The sequence below is a fragment of the Amphiprion ocellaris genome, chromosome 15, assembly GCF_022539595.1.
Source record: "Amphiprion ocellaris isolate individual 3 ecotype Okinawa chromosome 15, ASM2253959v1, whole genome shotgun sequence".
NCBI classification, from domain to species: domain Eukaryota; kingdom Metazoa; phylum Chordata; class Actinopteri; family Pomacentridae; genus Amphiprion; species Amphiprion ocellaris.
The window spans coordinates 2,649,589-2,658,537 of record NC_072780.1 but is presented as its reverse complement, the minus strand read 5'-3'; the positions used below and the strand labels follow the sequence as shown (position 1 = coordinate 2,658,537).

Below are 8,949 nucleotides of genomic sequence, written 5' to 3'. Positions count from 1 at the left end.
AAAATGTGGTTAAATTCTACATTTATTCTTTTTTTTTTTTGGTGTAAAAAGAGGATGTTGGAGGCAGAGCAGAAAAAATCAAGTAGAAAATCTAAAATTTTCTCACAGATGTTGGTCACATCAGTCACCCACCTGAGGATGAGAACTATTAAAGTGGAACCAACCACAGCAAGATTTTCTCTTCTCTTATAAAATGTTTTTTTTTTTTTTTTTACCTGTTTCACCAATCTCTGATCTTTTACGTCTAGATTTTGTTCCTCTTAATTTTCTAAAGAAAGAAAACAGTGTTAAGAGTGACCCTCTAGATCAGAGGGGGCGTGAAGCTTTGTCTGCTCAGAGGCTGTGAGGTTGTAAAAATTTGATTTTCACATTCTGGCTAAAATGAGAGTAACAGACTCACTGTGTCATCACAAGTCTACCTATAAAACATTTTAAAAACACATTTATTTGCTCTTTCCTCAAAAATAATTTGCTGCTTTGATGCCACACCTCCTTCACCTCTAAACCTGTCCACGCTTTCTTCAGGCTGGCTCCCAGCTCATCCAGATTCATTATTTTTTTGTGCAGTTAGAAAATTACTGATGGAAACCAGAATTACCCTAAATATGGTTTTATTGAAGGACAAGACAGAATTGCGTTATTTGTGGTGAAATGCTCGCAAAAGACAGCATGAAGCCATAGACTTTATATACAGTCTATGCATGAAGCCAAGCAAATTACAGTGACATCAGGAAACAAAACACAGTCGGAAAGATATTCACAGATTCGGACTTCCGGCATCAATAACTCATTAGATATACATTGTCTAAACAAAAATGATGCCCGTTTCCCATCGTTTGTTACAGGTTCAGTGAGGCTCAGGTGCAGGAATGAGGAAAGAGACCAGATGAGTCTTCAAAACAAGGATTTATTCACAGATTCCGGAAACACAAAAAACTACAAATATGTCCGGTAGACGAGAACCGGAAATGACGCTTAATAGAGCGCGACAAGAAGACTACCGCTACGAGGGTTCCCCTAGTGGACTGGCGGAGTTCAAACTACAAAATAATGGACTGACCCACGTTTGGCATCACTTAGGTAGGAAAGCAAATAACAGAATTCTAGAGCGAAGATCAAATGAGCAAAATTCTAATGAAACAAGAAGCAGACTATAACTGGCAACATATTATCTACGCTGGAACTAACAGCGGATACAAGAATAATTCCAAACTCAATAAGAATCCAAAGGCTACTTTAAGCAAACTAGAGTTGTACTATACTCAGACACAAGAACTATCATTTACCAAACACTAACTCACTAGTCTGGAAGGCTCGTGCCCAGGAACAGCATGAATGGACGGGGAAAGGGAGGTGAGGGCTGGTGTCCAGCTGGTAGGGGGAGCTGCACACGGAGGAGGGTCCCGGAGGGAGACAGGTGTACCGGAAGCTGCCACGTGTTGATGTGGCGTCTGAAGGCGGCGGAGACTGACCAGGTGAGCTCCGAACTTGAGTGGGAGGAATAGTTGCAGCCAGAGTTTCTTGATCCAAATGCAGCGAGAACAGGTGGGCACGAACTGGTGGGATCCAGATGTCGATCCTTCACGGTCCCGCACAGAATGATGAGTAGAGTCAGGCTTTATTGTAGAGAAGATGGCTTCTGATTGGCCCGGCTCCACCTGCTCCCGCTCCGCTGCTGCTGCTGATTACAATCATTCATACCTGCCACCGCAGCCTTCATGCCCAGCACACCTGTAGAGCACAGAAAGGGAGGGGAAAATGGAGAGCCCTGTCTAATGCCTGTTTGGGGCAGGCCTGACATCGTTGTGAGGTAGACAATGTGCTACAAGCCCAGTTTAATCAAAAGTAGCTGTCTTTCAAGCTGCAGGAATAACATTGGTGTCTATGAAGAGTGAACAGGGACCGTCTGCAAATTAAACTGTTGCAACAGCAAAGAGACACATATTCAATAATTCCACTCTGATACACTGCAGTGTCACCAAATTCAATGCAGGCATTAATTGGCTCATGCTGGTCATACTACAACTCTTGGTTTGATTTTCAATATGTTTGCATAATTTTAAGGAGTTTTTATAGTAAAACATAAAATAAATAAAAATTCAATAACTCTGATGCACTGCAGTGTCATCACATTTACTGCAGCCATAAACTGGCTCCTGTTAGTCATAGCACAAATATTTTTTTTCATAATTTTAGGGAATTTTTATTTGTAATACAATTTAATAACTTCCCTGTTAGTACTGTAGTGTACTTATGGGGGGCTGGGGTGCATCTTATCGGGGGCTCCAAGCCAAACAGGTTGGAAACCACTGCACTAGATCATCACATAGAATTTGTTAAATTATCTTTTTTTTCCTTGAAATTCTTTATTTTCTTGCACCCCTCACAATTAAAAAAAAAAAATTGAGGAGGGACTTAAAGTGAAACCTCCGTCTGATCCAGAAAAATAAAACTGATTAAAAGTTACAAAGCATTTTCAAAGTTCATGAAGAATTTATTGATGAAATAAACCCTTAATAATAATAATAATAATAATAAGAAGAAGAATAACAAATTTTCGAAACACTCAAATACACTTTACATATAAAATCAACAAACATTAAAATAATTGATAATTAATAAATACTTTTCACGATGTTCTGTAGTTTTTTTGTTGTTTTGTTTTTTGTTGCATAAACTATTTTTCACATCGGCATTTCTTAGCTTTTTAAGAAGAAATTTATGGATATTTACACTTTGTAGATACAAAAACTTCTGTTGCCATGAAAAACCTTTTATAAAAAAATGTAAATATATCACCGCATTCAACAAAAACTGCACAAAATCAGTGTTTTTCTTTTTTAACATTTAGAAGCATTTTCTTACTTTCTTCTATATCTTATACCTTGTTTCGGTATGATTGTTAAGCAGTTTGCAAAAAGAAATAAATCTTATTTCCTCTTCCTAGATAAACAAATGCAAAGGATTCTTATTAAAAATATTGGTTATGTGCTTATTTTAAAGATCTGAAGCAGTACATGTAATTAAGGGATTTTCACAGATATTTCTACAGGAACAGGAACTAACGTTCAGTAGAAGTCTGCCTGTTTGCAGATGATTCTGTAGTGTATATTTCTATCATCACCTTAATGCTGTTTCCTCTGCAGCAGCACTGAGGCATGAAGACACAGAGCTGCAGCCGTGGAAGACGTCCAGCGGACAAACCGGTAACGTCTCTGACCTCTGAATGCCGCCATAATCTCAGATCTGTTCACAGGATATAACTCCATCTGTCTGCAGACTGTGAGGCCATTGAGGAGACAATCCATTACGCCTCTCTGGGCCGACAGAACTGGAGGGAAAGACCCGGCAGGACTCCAGCAGATCAGAGTGTGATCTACTCGTCCGTCATCACCAGACCTGCTGCCAGATAGAAACTCAAAAATCCATGTCTTTAAACTGTTTTTACCCCATATGCATTGTCTCTTTGTCTCAGAACAAACCATCTTAGATCATCAGGGGTCTTCTGCTGGACCATATATAGATATTTTATTAATCCCGAGGGAGATTCATCTCTGATTTACCCACAAGTCTATCTTATATATCAACATATGTTTAGAAAAATTGCCCGTTGACCCCAAAAATGTTCCAAAACTATGTCTGAAATCATCACAGGCTTTCTGCTTGTCATCTCATATCCATTAAACTTTTTAAATCATAAAATATATAAAATACTTTGCAAGACGATTAAAAAAAATAGTCCCAAAAAATGTGCTAAAACAATTTTAACACATTTTCAAAAAACTTTTACCTTGACATGTTTGATATCTTGAGCTAAAATTTGTTGTTTTTATTAATATCCATATTTCATGATATAAGAAAATGAGAAAAATCAGAGATGGTCAAGAAAAGAGTGTTGGTTTCAGATGGATTTACTATTAAAGTGTGAATTTTTATTGTTCTAGTTTAATGAACGTGTAAACCTGCCAGGAGCCCCAAACACATGTAAAACGACAGGTTTCCAGAGATGAACACATTTTTAGTGATTATAAATCAATATATTTTCACAAAACACTTCAAAGTTGTAAAGTTAAATATAGTTTCAGCCCTAAAACTATGAAACTCAGACTGTAATAGTCTATACATGTAAAACGGCTTCATCTCTAGTTTTTGTCTTTTTATGAATTTGAAAGTTTTCAAAGCTCCACATTTCAATATTAATATAAATAAACATGAATTTGGTGTATACACAGATGAGTGATTTAAAAAATCTAAAGCATAATTTCCAAACTCCATTTTCTGACTATTGGTTTCTGTATAAATGATTTCATGGAACATGTTTTTATCCTTTCATTCTGCAGATTGTTTCGTTCACAGCTAGAAAATGTCATCCAGTTTCCTCTAAATGTCCGTCAACAGCAGAGTGAACTTTCAGGTTTTTGCTACTTTTGACATTTGAATGAAATCAACTTAAGTCTTTATTTCCCTTTATTTATCTGCACTAGTCTTTATTTCCCTTTATCTGCACTAAAGTCCTTATTTCCCATTATTTATCTACACGTCTTTATTTCCCTTTATCTGCACTAAAGTCCTTATTTCCCATTATTTATCTACACGTCTTTATTTCCCTTTATCTGCACTAAAGTCTTTATTTCCCATTATTTATCTGCACTAAAGTCTTTATTTCCTATTATTTATCTACACGTCTTTATTTCCCTTTATCTGTACAGACTTTTAGGGATTGTAATGTTGAGTCTCCTTTTCCCTCATGTGCCAAAGAGCTTTAGCAAATTAATATCTGAGGAAGTAAAAGTGAAAGAAAATGACAAAGCTGATCATTCTGACCAGGTCACACCCTGAAAATGATCAGATCCAATAAGTTAACTTGTGTAAATGTGCAGAGAAATAATAAAGTCAGAAAACATACCTTTGTCTGAGGAAGCCGGATGGTGTCGCTTCACACAGGAAACACCTGGAAAAATGTAAAAATAACACAAATTTAAATGTCCACATGACAAAAAACATAAACTCAGTCAAAGCAGGTTTAGGTTTGAGCCATGAACCCATGACAGTAGAAACACAGCGTGTGATATGAGAAGATTTTATTGGAAAAGGAACATTTAGCAGCAATATAAAGACAGTAGAGGCTCCAGATAAACATTATAGACAGAAAAATAAACTTTCTGCTGTTGTGCAGATGGTAAGAGACATTTAACATTCAGTTTCTGTTTATGGACATGATTATTGGTTTCAATGTGCAAAAGAGCAAAGCTCCAAAATATCAGGAACAGAAAACTTTATTTACATAAAGTACAGTCAGTTTTTTCTCTTCAGCAAGTCGGCAGCGAATCTGCAGCTTCAGTCATATAAAACATGATAATTAGTTTATTTAAATAAGAAGATATTAAAATGTTGTCAGTTTGTTTAGAAAAGTCAAATAGTTCTTTACCTGCTAGTTTTTAACTCAAAGATGGAGCATTTTCTGTGACGTATGATCCAAAGAAAGCAGCAAATCTTTATTTTGTAGCTAAAATCAGCAAATATTTGACTTTATATTTGAAAATCATCAATAAATCAGTCATTATGGTGATGTTATAAATTTATTTAGGAAATAAAATGAACATAAATCTAATTTACTATAGATATGAGTGTATTAGTGATTTCAGGTGAGATCTTTTTCTCATGAAGGTGACCAGTCTTTAATTATCTATCTCCATCCTGCAACGCCCCCTGGTGTCTGAACGCCAACATCAACAATGTTTACATGGAAGCTAAAGCTGCTTATTGACAAAAACTATATGGATTTATTGCCACGTATATAACAGTCTAGAAGTTATCAGCTACTTCTAACCAACACACGTGAAATTAGAAGTTTATGAGCTGCTGTTGTTTTATAATTAATAAAAATTATATAATAATTATACCTTCTTTTTTTAACACCTGAGTGCATCATTTGATGATTAAAAGCCACTTAAAGGTATCTGTGCAAAAGTGATTTTTTTCCATTTACTTTATAGCAACTCCAAAAATGAATTTGCCACTAAGATGTTAGTAAATAGTTTTTATAATAAATTTTGTATCATATGTCCATTCACATGTAGATAATTTATGCTCATACAGTCAGTGAGAGGACCGTCTACTTCAACTGAATCCATTAATCACAATTACCCATTAATGTTTATATAACAATAATAATTATTATTATTGTCATTATTATTACTATTATTAGTAGTAGTATTATTACTACTGTTATTATTATTATTATTGCCATTATCATTATTCTTATCATCACCATCTTCATCATTATTATTATTATTTTTAAGCACTGGTGGAGAACAAACTCTTCATCGTTTACAACACATCCAAATACTAAATAAAATAAAGTAACAGTGAATAAAAGGCTTTCTATTTGTGGCCGTGTGATTGGTTCGGGTTCTTGCGACTCATCACTGCTGAGTACGTCACATTCTCTTCAACCAATCGAGGCTCTCGCCTGCCAGAGGGGCGGGGCTTGTCTGGAAGCTTCAGACTGGAGTAATGCAGCGACTCTTCCTGCAAAAACACAACCAGGATTACTGCAGCTTCCTGCAACACCAACACAAAGATATTTAAATTAATGTATGTCTTCATGTTCTTAAAAGATAAATACACTGCTCAAAAAAATTAAAGGAACACTTTTTAATCTAAGTATTGCATCAAGTCAGTCAAACATGAGGGATACTGATCTGGTCAAGTAAGTAACAGAGGTGGTTTTTAGTCAGTTTCAGCTGCTTTGGTGTTCATGAAATTAACAACAGGTGCACTAGAGGGGTAACAATGAGACACACCTCAAAACAGGAATGAGTTTACAGGTGAAGGCCACTGACTTCTTGTCCCTCCTAATGTCTGACCGTTTTTCACTAGTTTTGCATTTGGCTAGGTTCAGTGTCACTGCTGGTAGGATGAGGAGATACCTGGACCCTACAGAGTTTGCATAGACAGTCCAACTCTTCTAGGATAGTACATCAATGCATGCCATTGCCAGAAGGTTTGCTGTGTCTCCCAGCACAGTCTCAAGAGCATGGAGGAGGTTCCAGGAGACAGGCAGTTACTCTAGGAGAGCTGGACAGGACCATAGAAGGTCCTCAACCCATCAGCAGGACAGGTATCTGCTCCTTTATGCAAGGAAGAACAGGATGAGCACTGCAATAACTCTAGAAAATGACCTCCAGCAGAACACTGGTGTGAATGTCTCTGACCAAACAATCAGAAAGAGATATAATGAGGGTGGTCTGAAGACCCAACATCCTCTGGTTGTTGACAATTCAAGAAAAACTGGTGATGGTGATATAAATAGAGAAGTAGAGGGCCTTTTTCTATTTAATGGAAACAAATCTGAGCTTTTACAAGAGGAAGTTCAGGTGGTGAACATGTTCTGACCTCGGTGGTCCTCAGGCTGGCGTCCCGTCCTTCTGGATTACAGCAGTAACCAGCTGGTTTACCTGAAGACAGAAGGAGGAGAAGGTTAGAGGGTCTCTGGGGATAAAGGGTCTCTAGGGATACAGGGTCTCTGGGGATAGAGGGTCTCTGGGGATGGAGGGTCTCTAGGGATACAGGGTCTCTAGGTATACAGGGTCTCTAGGCATACAGGGTCTCTAGGCATACAGGGTCTCTGGGGATGGAGGGCCTCTAAGGATGGAGGATCCTCCGAGTCGGGCTAAAACGTGAGTGCAATGATTCAGAATAAGTGAGTCGACTGTGTTTTAAAAACATGAAATCAGCACCAAGAGAACCAACTGACCGGTAAATTTGACAAAATAATTCAGATTTTTTGTTCCACCTGTTGCCTCCCTGACTTCGCAGACAGGGGGCAGCTGGTTTTCTGTCCTCTCTACGTGTGATGCTGTGATAAAGAATAGAGGAGGCCCACACGTTGAGCTGGCATTAGCTTCACAACAGGAAGGTTTATTCTTTGAATAACCAATAATACAATGACAGTAGTTTAATTCAACTCATTTTCTTGAAATATGAAACAACCATGGGCTCTCTTGTTCTTAAATCCACTGATTGTTAACATTGTCCATGAAAACTAGTAAATAAATTAGTTTTAACCATTTTTTAACATAACAGTTTTTATAGTGTTATTCTAACCATATGAAATGTATTTTTAACATAGCAGCAATATACCCTCTCTTACTCTTGTTTCATTCCTTACAAAACAATTGCATCTTTTCTATAAAACAACATATTTATCTCATAACCAACTAAATAAAGAGGGCAATGCTCCTTTAATGACATTTGTAATGACACTAGCTAAACATATAAACAACTGGCAATAATTCAGCATGTAACTTTACAACATATCATTTCTGGTGTTGCCATTAAACCTCATAAATGTGCATTTAGCTACACAATTTACTGTAATGGATTAGCTTTTCCCACACGCACTTCCGCATTAGTCAAGTCCGTTAGCATTAGCGCGATTAGCGAAGGACTAATAAATCCCTTCTTACACACAATTCTCTTAATAAACCGTTTCCTTTACGGCCATGTGCAAACTCTTTAATAAACGACATCTTCTACTCTTAAAGTCTGCAATGTATACTCATTTTAAGCATGTTTACTGACCTGTGATAAAGAATAGAGGAGGCACAAGCTGAGCTGATGTTAGCTTCACATCAGGAAGGTTTATTCTTCCTCAGTGTGCCAAAACACTACTCTTTACCCGCGCGATAAGCGCCCTCTATCGGCTGGATGTGGAATAGCGCTCTAAGTAAGTGAAACTGCACTGAAACCACAGGAGTGATCAAATCAATAGAAACGATGCAAACACACACAAAAAATAACAATAGGGGTGCCTGTTTTCACTTCATCAGTTTGAACACTTCATTTTACTTCCTACTTTATTTCTGAAGTCAATTATTTTCACCTCTCTACACACCTTGAGCTGCAAAGTTCCTGAAAATACAACCACCTGAACAGGGACTTTAA

At 37.1% G+C, this 8,949-nt stretch overlaps 1 long non-coding RNA gene across 1 annotated transcript; it reads right to left on the bottom strand.

The window, feature by feature from the left end:
- Positions 1–5,070: 5,070 nt before the first annotated feature.
- Positions 5,071–8,671, bottom strand: LOC118470299 (uncharacterized). The gene is made up of 3 exons (XR_008604078.1): positions 8,587–8,671; positions 7,399–7,460; positions 5,071–6,531 (listed from the first exon to the last, which is right to left on the bottom strand). It is a non-coding gene; the product is annotated as an uncharacterized LOC118470299 (long non-coding RNA).
- Between the last annotated feature and the right edge of the window lie 278 nt (positions 8,672–8,949).